Source organism: Tasmannia lanceolata, unplaced genomic scaffold, assembly GCF_043159265.1.
Source record: "Tasmannia lanceolata isolate RefF3 unplaced genomic scaffold, GAP_Taslan_0.1 ptg000016l, whole genome shotgun sequence".
NCBI classification, from domain to species: Eukaryota; Viridiplantae; Streptophyta; class Magnoliopsida; order Canellales; family Winteraceae; genus Tasmannia; species Tasmannia lanceolata.
This window is the reverse complement of record NW_027518693.1, coordinates 10,404,351-10,419,197: the sequence shown is the minus strand read 5'-3', so window position 1 is coordinate 10,419,197 and position 14,847 is coordinate 10,404,351. Positions and strand designations below refer to the sequence as shown.

The following is a 14,847-nucleotide window of genomic DNA, read 5'->3' as shown; positions in this document are numbered from 1 at the left end:
AAATGGGTGAAGTCAATTAGGTCTGACTCCTGTCATGGAAATGACAAACACTAATTTTAGTGTGAGACAATCTCGTTGAATGTTATACACAAGTTGAAACAAGAGATAATACAAACACATCTCTCCCTTGGGTAAGAACCAACAGCATACCAATTGGAAGAAGGATTATGGTAAGATAAACACATGACTCATCAACAATCCCAAAAGATGGTGATCACATTGAAAATGTGTTGGGTAAAAATTGGCAGCATGACGGCCACACAAAAGGGACCCCACAAGTCATCTCAAGGGTATATGAATAATCTCAGTAGTATAGAACTCCCAGCAAGGATACTTGCACTCAAATGTTGGTAGCAAGATAGGCTCATGAGTGAAAAATAGAATATGGTCATCGGAGGGATGTGAAGGGCTGACCATGAATGACGACATTTAGAGATGGGTTGAATTTGCAACCAAAAGATCTAAGGATAGATCGTGACCATAAGAATGATGATTAGAAGCCATCGATCTGATCATAATCTAAAAGAATGAATAGATAGGGATAATTGATTAGATTAGGAATGAAAACCTAACTAAGAGGTAAACCCTAATCTAACAATGAAAAACATGGATCAATTTTAAGACCAATAGATCAAGGAATAGATAATGGATAAAGAACCAATAATCTAATGATAATCCACAGAATGGATAAAATAGAAAGGATTGATTAGATTACGAAGGAGAACCTAACTAAGAGGTAAACCCTAATCTAATAATGCACATATAGGATCAATGATACAAGGTATGAACCAGATCTATGATCGAAAGATCAGAACAAAGACCAAGGTCATAACGATGACAAATAGAAGTCACTGACCAAATCTAAATCTCAAAGAAAATGACTGATTGGATTAGATAGGAAACATTACAAAGGAGTAAGCCCTAATCTAATAATCAAATATATACATATATACATATATATCCTAACCAGGGGCACCAGCCCTAAATATAATTCCGCAGAGTCAAGAAGCTTGACTCAAGACAGACATGTGAGTGTACTAGGACCGCGTTGTAGCCACATAAGGTGAGCTACAATAATCTATGGATATGATATGGCTCCTAAATCTAGGCTCCAACATGTGTAAGCAACACATGTTCGTCCTTATATGAATGCAATATATATATATATAAGCACATGCAGATCCTAATTGGGTTTCACTAAATCAACAAATATATCCATGTACATAATATATGTAAAATGAAAGTAGAGCTCCGGACTCAATATATCAGGTACTATGCTTATGATCCATACTTAAAATGTATAACACAAGTACGCCTAGTGTTATACATAGTATGCTTCATTGCTCATCGGCTGCTGTAAACACAAGTACGCCTAGTGTTTACGACTGCAGCACTGGCGCATAGCTTGGTAATAGATACAACAGCACCATCTGGATAGTGATATCCCATGAGGTACGCATTATATCTATCCCATGGAGCTAATAATAAGAAAATCAATAAAAGAGAAAAGAAAAAAAATAAAATGATGTATGCTGTGCAGTGTGTGAATCCCTTGTTTTAAACACCCATCTGGTGCCCCTGGATTCTAAGCGATTGAATTCCTATTTATAATGATTTTAGCCCAAAATTCTTCAAAATTAGTAACAAATAGCATTTTAACAGAGTTAGGCAATATCTCGAAAGAGAATTTCCCCAGCAGAGTCGCCAGCCTGTGGACCCCGATCCGAGATAGGCGTGCGGTGAGGGACGTGCCCCCACGCGCTAACAGTCTCTATGGATCATCCACGTGAATGGAGAGCTCTACCAAGGAACTCTCGAAAGAAGTGCCCCTCACAGCATGAGTGGCGATACAAAAGGTGAGATACCTCTCGATTCGGGGACTAGCCCAGATTCGAGGCGTACCTTAAACAAAGAAGAGTCGCCATCCAATGAAAAAGGCAAATGGGCCTTGGATCCCATACTATGCTCTGTTGCAACGGATAACCAGAGATATAAAATAAGGTTCGTGCCTGGTTACGAATTCGGAAGGTCTAAAGAGCACCTCATCCGCCCAAGTGCAAACACCTGGTCTCTTATGCCATTTACTTAATAATTTTGAAGAACTTTGGGCGAAAATCATATGAAATGGGAATGAATATCTCCGAGAAGACGTCTATCTAATCATGCATGTCTCGGAGATGAAATCAAAGGCACACAAGATAAAATAAAAGAAACATGTGTCACCTAAGCATAGCTAGGTTATAAGTGACATGCCTAATGGGTGTCTAAGTTCTGATGAACAAACACATGCACGACACACCAAAAAAGTATAAGGTCTGCGCAATAAAGTAAGAAAACACTGCAAAACATAGAAAAATGACTCGATACCATACAACCCTAAGACTCTAATCTATACCTAGGCCCGAGTCTTTAGATGATCTGATGTTCATCCAAAGAAGCCTACGTATCCCCGCCTCCACGAGAATCAAGGCAACGTAGTTCTTCGCACCTATTCTAAGCTATGATGCCTAAGACATCTAGACCTCTATCCTAGACTCGATCTAAAAGACCGGACTAGCTCTTAAAGCTTCTTATGTGATTATTTAAATTCCAATGAATTGCAGATTTTAGAACACCCTATATGCCCTAACTAAATGCAGGTTAGCCCTAAGCTAATGCAGGTGGTTCCTATAATCTATGTGTAGCTAGGCTGTATATCCTAAGGAAAACAGTAGGATCTATCGCATCTTAGACCTAGTCATCAATTGGCGATGTGGATCGCCAACTGACCGGACGGAGGCGCTCCTATAACTCTAGGACAAACTCCTAACTCTAACACAAACACAAACAAACCACACAACACATCAAAGACAAATTCAAAACTCTAAAACTCTTTATCTAGGACAAACTACTAACTCTAGAGGAAGATCTTGTTGAAAACAAGGTTTTGAAGATTTTTGGTATTTTTTCTTAAAATGGGTAAATGATTTATTTACAAAGGTTTGGCTGGACCTGAGATAAGAATCTCAAGCTGCACTACGTACCTCGTGGAAGAGGATCAAGCCAACGTAGTTCGAAACAGATTTCCTAACTACTTCTAATGACTCAAGATTTTTGAGATTTTTGGTTTTTCAGATGTTTTTGTTGTTTTTAAGTGTTTTTGACTCAAGGGGGACAAATCCTGTCATCATAAGGGGAGGACAGACTCCTGATATCCCGCAAAGGTTGGACAGCATCCTATGCTTTGCGGGGGAAAAGAACAGAAACACAGCTCTGCAAGGGTTGGACAGCATCCTATACCTTGCAGGAGCGGATAGAAAAACATGATACGATGAGAAGTTGGATAAAATCCTAACCCCTATGATGATAGAATTTGATTCCTGAACAAGAGGACTGACTCTCTAGACTAAGGACGGATTCCTATGCTAGTGAACTATCAAACTAAGATAAAGCTCAACAAGTAATAAGGAAAAAGAGACCTTGTGCATATTTGACAAAGGTAAAACACCCAGCCGGGCCGGACAGCTACCTAGCCCTAGGGTGCAACAAATGTGCAACCCAATACCCATAAGGGTCGGGGTATGATGCCAAGCCGAGTAAGGTGTTCTCCCAAAAACCAAAAGACGCACAAAGAGGAGGATGCTAATAAGAAAATGAGACTGGATAAGTCTCTTAGACATAGAGGTAGGATAAAGAAAAATGCTAGCAAGACTGGGCAAGTCTCCTAAGCACAAGGATGGTCTCCAAGAGAGGTGCTGACGAGACATGGCATGTCTCCTAAAGGTGAACCCTCTAATGAGACAAAGCTTGTCTCTAAAGGGTATAACTTTTCTTATATGAGACATAGCCTGTCTCTCTAAATTGAGGCTCTAAATGACAAAGTTTAAGGGTATCTCAAAAGACTGGGCACGCCTTAAAAAAAAACAAACGAGGGGAGGGTTACTCGGACTACGAGAGTCCCCTAAGGATGGGCTTAGGCTAGCGCCTTCATCGCCCTACAAGAAAAGGGATTCTAGTATCTAAAGAAAATTAACAGCAATCTATAAGACTGTGTTAGTCTATCAAAGAGAGAAGAAAAGGCTACCAGATAATCGCAAATTCCACTCTATTCTTATAAAAATAACTCAAGTACTAAACAAAGAAAAAATTTCAATAAAACAATACACGATCTATAGCAATTATAAAATGATAAACAACATTAATTAGTCCAGACCAGCCGCTGGATAGCCTAATAAAGTAAAAACAATATCAAACACTTCAAAACCAACCACAAACCCCAATACGGGGACTCCAATGAAATCAGATGATGCCAAAGTAATCATCTGATATCAAATACACATGATAATATTTCTATATCCCGCCTTGAGATCAGACAGTACTCATGTCGATAATATCGAATAGAGTAGTCATCTGATCTCCTTCTTCCTATTAAACAATTTATTTAAATAAAAAGGAATGAGTATAATAAGCTTTGAGATAATCTCACCTGAATAATCCATTTATCTTCAGAATCTAACTCAAAACTATAAGATGAAAGAGAAATATTAAATTTCCAACAGATTATAGAAACACATTAAATGATATTTACATCACCCTAAAAGATGGGCTTGGGATAACTCCTTCATCGCCCCATTTAAATCTTACACAAAAATAATCAATTCACCATTCAAGGAATACTTCTAAAGTTCATATCTTATTCACATGTCATTATGCTACTAAAATCACGACATCAGAAAAACAATTTAGGACAAAAATATGTTCGTCATGAGCAGCACAAGATGTAACTGTAGCTTATGGAAATTAACTTCTTATGAACAATGGATTAAATGAAAATGAACATTATATATCTGACATGTAAATAACCAAACTTATAGAAAATGAATTTCATAGTAATTAACCTAGAAGCATAATTTGGGTATGAGACTCTGCTCCTGTCTCTTCTATGTGATAAGGTTTTTGCATCAAATGTTAAGTATTTGAAAAACAGCAAGCTACCCAATTAGATCCAATCTAAGCCTTAAGAGCTTGGATCAAATATGGGACTCATTCCCTTGAATTTCCGCAATCAAATCATGTTGGATTTGCTAGACCAAACAAATTTTACTATCAACAGTGATTATAAACAAACCAAATGTAGATCCAAACTAACCAAATCAGCAAGAACTACACATTAAGCATGAATTAGAGAGGAGGAAAAAGAAGTACCTGAGTTGTTAGTGATATTGCCAAAGAACTGAATCAATCAAAAGTTGCGGGTACTCACTAGATCATTAGGCTGGCCTTCAGATGTCTTGATTACTCTCATATCATTAGGTTCAGTCACAAACTTCTAATCCGATGTTGAAATGATTTCATGATCTTGCGGGTTGCCGGTTGAATATGGAGAAGCATTACAGTGCACAGGCATGTCGGGCACATAACCTTTCCAGCCCTTGAGCAGTTTGAACACCTTTGAGTTGTAAGTGCCCGCAACGGACGATCAGAGCCACCGGAAATTGAAATTGCCTCAATGCTTAAAGAAACACCACTCGCAGAACATCGAGCACATGCCAAATATATGGTTCCAAGGCAGTACTTGCATCTTTTCTTTTCTTGTTGCTCAACATTGTTGACCTCAACCAAAATTAACACTGAAATGATGCTCACTGCCCCACCCGAAAAGGATGCCATGATGAGATCGACCTGACTTAGTTGCAGTGGCAAGTGCAAGTTGCATATAAAATCTTCATATGAGGTATCTCCCAATCCAAGTTTCAGCTCCAGAGATGGTGCAAGTAGGCCTCCAAAGACAATTATCCCAGATATAAATGCAAAGCTTGTCAAGTAAAGCTGCTTCAATGCTTTCATTGTCATATTTGGTAGAAAGGGTATAGATGATGGAATGTCTAGCATCTCATTCGGTGCCTCGCAGTTCTCGTAGATATGCTCAGCATTCCTTATGCATTGTTGTACCCTCAATCTCCTGACCTCTTCCATAAACAATAGATGCATCAGAAACTGCCCATTCCCCTCCTTTTTCTTCAAGAAAAAAAAAATGCGCATTCCAGCATTTACAATTGCAATATCATCTTCCCTCCGGTGAGCCTGCTTGAATTCTTTTACAAACTCAAAAGGCCTAGTCCATGGTAAGAAAATAGAGAGTAAAATTTCATTATGTCCCAGATCCACCTTGCAGTAACCCAGAAAGAAATCCTTCGCCAAAGTAGTTCTGAGCTTCCCTTTGCAATCCACAATACAAAATTTTGCTCCATTTTAGCTGTTCAACAAACGCCTCACAGGATGAAATCGCATGAGAATCAAACTCTGCTAGAACCTTCTTAAGAACTTGTAGGAGCACTGTAAGTCTTACACCAGCACCAATCTCCAGCCCGTTATCCTCAATATTACCAATCACTAATTTTGCATCTGGATATCTTAATTTAAGAACCAACACATGTTGAAGTCTAAGAGGTCGATACCACTTGAGTCCACCAAATCCACCCAAACTCAAAGGCACAATCTTTCTCAACAAAAGCTCTGGAGGAAAAATAAGCTCATTTTCACTATATGAGCTTCCATCCATGTCGCTGTAAGAAATACGTTGGTAAATGTTGGAACAGGTTATAAGTTCAGTGGATGTTCCATTATGGTTTACAGCATTTTCTCCATAGGAACATGGTTTCCCAGTTGAGGGGCAAACAAAACCACCACCCGAAATGCTAGCAGAAAATTTAGTAGACATGGCATCATCTGTTTTAGCAAAAACACTGAATGCATCAATAATTGGTCTGTATCCTGTGCAACGACACAAATTTCCACCAAGGCTTTCTTCTATTTGCTCTTCACTAGGTGGCATTTCACTTGATCTCAATAATGCATACATGGACATGATAAACCCAGGAGTACAAAATCCACATTGTGAGCCGTGAGCTTCGGCCAAAGATTCTTGGATTGGATGCAAGCAATGGCGCCGATTCCCAATGCCCTCCACTGTTATTATGTGCATCCCTTCTACAGAATACAATGGAGCCAAGCATGCATTGATTGCATAATGCGCAATTTTCTTCAAATGTGGATCATAATAAGAAACCATAACAGTGCAAGTCCCACAACCACCTTCACCGCAGCCTAGTTTTGTTCCTGTGAGATCTATATCTGAGATTTCAAGACTCCCTGCAATAAATCCACTCCGAGACTTTCTCCAAGCAACCAATCTTTTATGTGAAAAAAAATTTAGAATCCGCTGATAATTGCTAGCTTAAGAGGATGAGCTCGATCTATACAAATTATTAGCAATTCTTTGGAACAAAGATTAGATCTAACAGAGGAAAGAAATAATCAGTTGATTTAAAATTTTTTTAAGGCATGGATCTGAGGACTATTCGAAGGATAACAGCAGATCTTGGTTTAGATTGAAGAAAATCATGAATCAACAGATTTTTAACTTAGAAAACAAGATTTAGAGGTATGGATCTAGGGTTCCTAGAGGAGAAACAGATAGGATTTCACAATGAAATTAAGAAATGAAGCGAGAAAACGAAGATTAGCAGAGAAATAAAAGGGAAATACTGGATAAGAAGATGATCTGCCGGATTCTATGTTCGTCGGAGAAGATCGATCGGAGAAAAGAACGGCGAGATCTACTTTCTCTCACCAGCTTTCTCTCTCTTCTGTGTTCCTTTAAATTTCACCACCGCCATAGCCTTGCAAGGGGAAATCACCTTTTTCTGCCTCCGATCTGATGAGAAAACGAAGATTTGTTTGAAAATGCAGAAAATCTGAGAGAAAAGCCTCCGATCGGATTAGAAAATCAAAAAATCTGTTTGAAAAAGTAACAGATCTGAGAGAAAAGGGAGATGAAAGGTTCGGCTTTAGAGATAAAGAAGGAAGAGAGGCACGGCCGGAGGTTTGGACCGGAGCTCGCCGGAGATCCCGTCGGAGAAGGTAGGTTTGGGGATTTCTCTCTCTCTCTCTGCCGATTTTTCTTTTTTTCTTTTTTTTTCAAAAAACGAGCGAGCTGCTCTAATATAAGAGGAAAATGAAAATTTTTCCACCCTTATCAGCTTACTTGGACAGCCCTTTCTATGATAATCCACTCCCTTTTCTGGTTTACACTACGGTCTTCTCGCGGTTTGTTCGCTAAGCAAACGCACTCCGATTTCAACGAAATTTTATGGGGACCTAGCCGGGACCTTGACCTAGCTAAGGGTGGAGTTTGGGACCCTACCTAGTTGATTTAATGGGGTTTTGCGCAAAATCGGAAGGATTAGGGCACAGTCAAAATGGGGTGTCTACACCCATTAAATGTACGGTTTGGATCATCCTATGGTAAAGGCCGTAAAATATTCAATACAATTTTTTTCTTTTTTGATAGGTAAGTTGGGGTTTTGCGGGGACCCCTACCGGCTTATTAAAAAATACTTCACTACATGAGCTTAGACCATATATATTCTAACAAGAATTTTGTGACAAAGCCTACAAACCAAAAACATATTTCTTACACTCCCTATTAAAAAAACAGTACTGTATAACTTACACCATAGGATGATCCAAACCGTCCAATTGATGGGCCACATCGTAAATAGGGTGTTCCCAAAAAACACATTTCCATGCGATGATCCTAGCCCTGCAGTCTATAGAGGAACGGCATATTTAGGAAACATTTATTGGTTGGAGGGTTGTAATTATGCTATGGAAATGAATTTTCGCACACAACTTGTTACATTGTGGCCCATGAAATGGACGGTTTGGATCATCCTATGATGTAAGACATACAGTACTTTCTAAAAAAATACTCACTATCAAGACTTACACTATATAAAAACTCTCATAATCACATCATTTCCCTCTAAATCATGGGGAAATGGGTGAAATAGGCCGGGTCAAAATCATACGGAAATGGACGGTTTGGACCATTAAATGGACGGTTTGGATCATCCTATGGTGTAGGCCGTAAAATATTCAGTACAATTTTTTATTTTTTGATAGGTAAGTTGGGGTTTTGCAGGGACCCCTACCGGATTATTAAAAAATACATCACTACATGGGCTTACACCATATATATTCAAACAAGAATTTTGTGACAAAGCCTGCAAACCAAAAACATATTTCTTACACTCCCTATTAAAAAAAAACAGTATTGTATAACTTACAGCATTGGATGATCCAAACCGTCCAATTGATGGGCCACATCGTAAATAGGGTGTTCCCAAAAACACATTTCCATGCGATGATCCTAGCCCTGCAGTCTATAGAGGAACGACATATTTAGGAAACATTTATTGGTTGGAGGGTTGTAATTATGCTATGGAAATGAATTTTGGCACACAACCTACTTATATTGTGGCCCATGAAATGGACGGTTTGGGTCATCCTACGATGTAAGCCATACAGTACTTTTTCAAAAAAAAAGTATTCACTATCAGGACTCACACTATATAAAAACTCATAATCACATCATTTCCCTCTAAATCATGGGGAAATGGGTGAAACGGGCCGGGTCAATATCACCCGGAAATGGACAGTCTGGTAAATGGACGGTTTGGATCATCCTATCGTGTAGGCCGTAAATATTCAGTACAATTTTTTATTTTTTGATAGGTAAGTTGGGGTTTTGCAGGGACCCCTACTGGCTTATTAAAAAATACTTCACTACAGCAAACCAAAAACATATTTCTTACACTCCCTATTAAAAAAAAAGGTACTGTATAGCTTACACCATAGGATGATCCAAACCGTCCAATTGATGGGCCACATCGTACATAGGGTGTTCCCAAAAAACACATTTCCATGCGATGATCCTAGCTCTTCAGTCTATAGAAGAACGACATATTTAGGAAACATTTATTGGTTGGACGGTTGTAATTATCCTATGGAAATTTTGGCACACAACCTACTTACATTGTGGCCCATGAAATGGACGGTTTGGATCATCCTACGATGTAAGCCATATAGTACTTTTTCAAAAAAAAAAAAACTCACTATCATAGTCACATCATTTCCCTCTAAATCATGGGGAAACGGGTCAAATGGGCCAGGTCAAAATCACCCAAAAAATTTTATGGGTCATTGGGCTTGGACTCGCACCCGGCCCGTGTGGGTCGGGTTGACCTGCGGGTCAACCGGAATTTTGATGTTTTTTTGAAGATATTTTTTTTGTATAGAGATTTGCTAGCCACCTTTGCCAAGGCTACTTGTCTGCCTGTCGCCCATCCTTTGCTGCAAAGATTGGCAGAAGTACGATTTGTGCAAAGGTGGCTAGCAATACATAATAGCAATAAATAATAATCATGCAGGTACTAAGTTTTAAATGAAAAATTACAGGAAAATATAAGCAAAGTAGCAATAAATTAAGAAAAAAATACCGAAAGAGTGTAATAAAATATGACAATTACGGGAAAAAGTACAAAGGAAATTCAAAAATTATGTCAATTACGGGCAAAAGAGTCATAAAAGGAGACAGCTGGGGTCTTTTTTTTTTTAAAAAAAAAAAAAAAACTCATGTGCAAGGGTATATGAGAAGCGGAATTGACGAAAAAGAAGTAGTGAAAAAGGACATATGTAGGAGTTTGACGGAAATTAAGGCGGGACGCATAAAGCAATAGCAGGAAAGAACGTGCGAAAATATAGGATTCTCGCTTTTAGTATAGTAAGGATTTGATTTACCGCCTCTTCTATTTTATTTGTTTGTGATGCAATATATCCATTTGGGGAAGCCTGTATTAATGCTCTTGTTTTAGTCCAAGTAGACGGTTAGGATCATTTGATCATCTCGAAACATGACCAATCCAAGGTTGGGCTAGCTAGGCGGACAGTCTGGGGGAACCCTAAACGAAGCTTGATCAAGTCTCGATGGACCAATAGCTTAGGATCATCTGATCAAGGTATTCTCAACATGGTGTAGACCATTCGGCCATGAAGCCACTTGTGCGGTGAGATGGGCCATTAGAAAAATAATAATAATAATCTCTGAACAGGGGAAAAATAACTTGAAATACCTTCCAAAAAGTTGCATAAAACTCCTTCCTATTTGGATGATCTTAATCATTCATTCAATGGTTCTCCAGAGAGAGGGTTCCACTTCTTGGGACCCCGGGTAGAACTTATCCTTAAAAGCTAGCGATTAAGTGGAGGCGTCCAAGTCCTTATAAGCCCTTCTACATCCATACCCTTTTTCGATGTGAACGGAAGCCCCAACCTCGATATCTATCATTTTTTGAAGTTTGTAACCATGTGTCACCCACACGGACTAAGGGTGTTATGATCTGGTAATGTTTATGGCCATCAACAACTTGATATGTTTTTTCTCTATTTAACAGGTCAAAAGTTTTAATGTTGGAAAAGGACTGCTTCAACAGGGTGGGAGAAGAATGCTTCAATAGGGAGTGACCTCATTGTAATACTGAGGCACGCTGCAGTGGGTCCCACCTTGATCTGAGCCATCATCTGAGAGGCCATGCATTGGATCCCTACGACCCAAAATACACATTATATATTGGAGATTGCACTATTGGAGCGTTCCCTAGCAAGGCAAGAGGTCTCACAAGTATTCACCATTGAGCTTGTGCTTTGATTATTCTTGTCCAAATTGCAATTTCTTAAAAGAAAACAACCATGGGATAGTTATTGTGAGGATAGATGATAAGAGGCAACTTTTGGGCTCACCAAATTTTAAGGGGTGAACCAATCGACTCATTGCACACTATGGAGGATCAGGATAATCAATATAGTAGGCTCTAACTCACGCGTAATGATGCAAAATCATACTGGTTGGGTCTGTTGATCAAAGAGGAAATCATACTAGTTGGTTAGTTTTAGACATTATTGGACATTGCATTGTATTACAATGAGGTGGCGCACTATTGGAGCGTTCCGCAGCACTAGTATTCACCATTGCACTTTGATCATTCTTTTCCAATGCGAAATTGAGGGGAAAAAAGCACCATATGGAGGATCTGGACCATCTATTGTAGGCTCTAACTTGGATGTGCAATGATACAAAATCATACAAGTCAGATTGAAATCATACTCAGTCGGTTCATTTTAGAAATTTAGGGGTAGTTAAAAACTTAAAATGGCCGCTGGTAAAAAATCAACTTTCCTTGCATAATCAGATTTGTTGACCTGAGAGGAAACCAGGCCAGATGCCATTGAGATCATGTTGATTCGATAATCCTATGCCGTGATCCACAATCCTCGTTTAGGTCTTGGCCAAGAATAGTTAAACCATTGATTTTCGTAGTCCTTTATCTAACCGATGGAGGTGTCCCTCCAGGATGGGACAGAAATCACTAGGTTGGTTAATATATAATGTTATACAAGATCGACGGTCTTGATTTTACATTAATGGTATCCAAAACGGGAGATGATATTTTCACCCCCTCTGCAGTACGCATTCGCCCCCTTATAACTATAACACTTTTCGACGTCAAAAAACACGTTAAAAGGGGGGGCAGGTGAAAATATCATTGAGCTAAAAATTAGCTTCCATCTTTGATCGAGAAAGTGATTTAGAGAAAGGTAAAGATATTAGTATTCTACTATTCTAACTTTCTAAGAGATGGTTTCAAGTTCAACGGCTAGAAACAGCAAAGAAACTTCCATTTTAAATCTATTTCTTTCCCATTTTTACACCGACTCTTGTCTCTCTACGCGTAGTGTGGTCTCTCTCTCTCTCTCTCTCTCCGCGGACTCTTTCTATTCTAAGAAAATAACGCTCTTTTCCCTCTATAAATTTCCTCATCTCCACCCCTATACTCATCATTATCTCTCTCTCTCTCTCTCTCTCTCTCTCTCTAAGAATCCCTAAACCCCTATCCCTCTCTACAGAAAAAAGAAGATGGGTTTTTCAAGCAGGACCATCCTTGCAATCCTAATGATGGTGGGATTGTTCACAGGATCCGTTCTTGCACAGTCTCCCAGTGCTGCTCCTGCCATGGCTCCAACATTGGCGCCACATCCGGTGGCTCATTCACCCATCTCTCCGGCACCGGCCACTACTCCTATTGCTTCGCCACCGAAAGCCTCAGCTCATGTCCCTTCATCATCAACACCCACCTCTCCTGCTCCTTCCTCACCATCTCCATCCATCGCTATGCCACCATCTTCTGATTCTCCGGCTGGAACTCCCTCTGCCGCCGCTCTACTCACCTTCAGCCGAGTCGTAGTTGCCGGATCCGGCATCCTGGCCGCTGCCGTTCTCTTGCTTTAAATCCTCACCGTCCGATTTCAACCATTATCCTCCAATTGATCTTGGATGGTTTTTGCTACTTGATTTCTTTTATTTGTTTATAATAATAATTTCATCTTATAGAGAGACTGAGAGAGAGGTGTTTGATTTTTACCCATTATTATTGTAATTTGATTTATTTATTCATTGGAATATATATTGGTTTATTTGACCGGAAATTCCACTTTTTTATTCTTTTTGATGTCAGATGTGGATCAACATTGAGCCACATGGGGACATGTGTCTGCAATCTACACCCCCCTTTTTTTTCTCTCTCTTTTTTTGAATGGTAATCTACAGCGTTCATGGTAACCTAGGGCGAAACAGAAAAATACAATAAAAAAACATAACCTTAAGAAAATCACGATAAATTAAAGGATGGAGATCGTGTTCAGTTGGATTGCAAAGGCCTTAACCCTAACCCAACCTGAAATTAAATCTGGTTGGCTTTTCCTAACCATAAACCAACCCAAACCAAGCAAATGCCAACCCAATCCGATCCAAAATCGGGTTGAACACGTGCACCGGCTGGCAACTTGGGTGAATAACGAACCCGGCGCAATGGGCGCTAAGGAAATGCAGCAGTATAATGTGCGATGGATATCATCGCCATGATGACTTTACATGACTCTCGGCAACGGATATCTCGGCTCTTGCATCGATGAAGAATGTAGCGAGGCTTAGCCCGATCCAATTTGCACCCTATTTGTCTATTATCTCAACCCGCATCGGATGATTCTAGACCTTTGATCAAGTAGGGAAACTCTGAAATGGGCATTTAGATCAACGTCCCCTATATCATGAACCACTTTTTCCACGTGGATCATGGTCGTTTTTGTTCATTAAAACAAGATCCTCTTTTTCAGTTGATCACATAGAAATACCTCAAGTGTGAGGAATGGAAAATCAGTCGACCATCTCTTTCTTGGTTGCTCTTACACTAAGGAGGTTTGGTGCCGCATCCTATATAAGTTTGGGATTTTTTTACACGTAAAATATTGGAGCTAGCAAAGTAGAAGAACGTGGTGACATGATGCCGGCCCTTTTTACTAAGAACCTCGTATTTTCTTTAGTAGACCAGGTGTCATATGTGGGAGCCACCTCCCTAATGCATGATTGGTTACGGTGGAAATCTTTTCAAGAAAAATATTTCTTCATGCATGTGAAGCCAGGGGAGAGTATGTCCAAAATCTGAAACTTGACTTGAAAGTCTTCATGAAGGAAGGGTAGTATATGAAAAACAAAACTTCCACAGTTTGGTAATCCATTTTTTTGTGAAATTTTTTTCATAAAAAAACTTTCATCTAGAAAACTCATGCCATATATTCAGTTCTTTTTTTCTCTATTAAAACTAGAAAAACATGCTCATTATTCTTCCTGTTTTATAAGAGGTTCATTGGATAGCTCAAAAATATTATGTGTAAATTAATAATATTATAATTAATTATGATTTTTTACTGATAATGGTTATAATATTTTGGAAGGGAAATGATATATTTGTCCCTATTTTTTTTAAATTGGGACAGCCCCCTCTACTGTGAAAGAGTAGTGGGGCAGTCCCAAGTAAAAAAAGGGACGAATCTACCACTCATTTTGGAAATGATATAGTTAATTGCTTCCAACTAGGCCTTAATGCCCATTTTTTAACCTACCAAAAAACA

The 14,847-nt window shown here is 39.2% G+C and overlaps 2 pseudogenes; both read right to left on the bottom strand.

Moving 5' to 3' along the window:
* Window positions 1-3,144: 3,144 nt before the first annotated feature.
* On the bottom strand, window positions 3,145-5,955 carry LOC143847873 (protein ORANGE-GREEN, chloroplastic pseudogene; annotated as a pseudogene).
* A 1-nt stretch (window position 5,956) lies between these two features.
* Window positions 5,957-7,658, bottom strand: LOC143847872 (xanthine dehydrogenase 2 pseudogene; annotated as a pseudogene).
* Window positions 7,659-14,847: the final 7,189 nt, after the last annotated feature.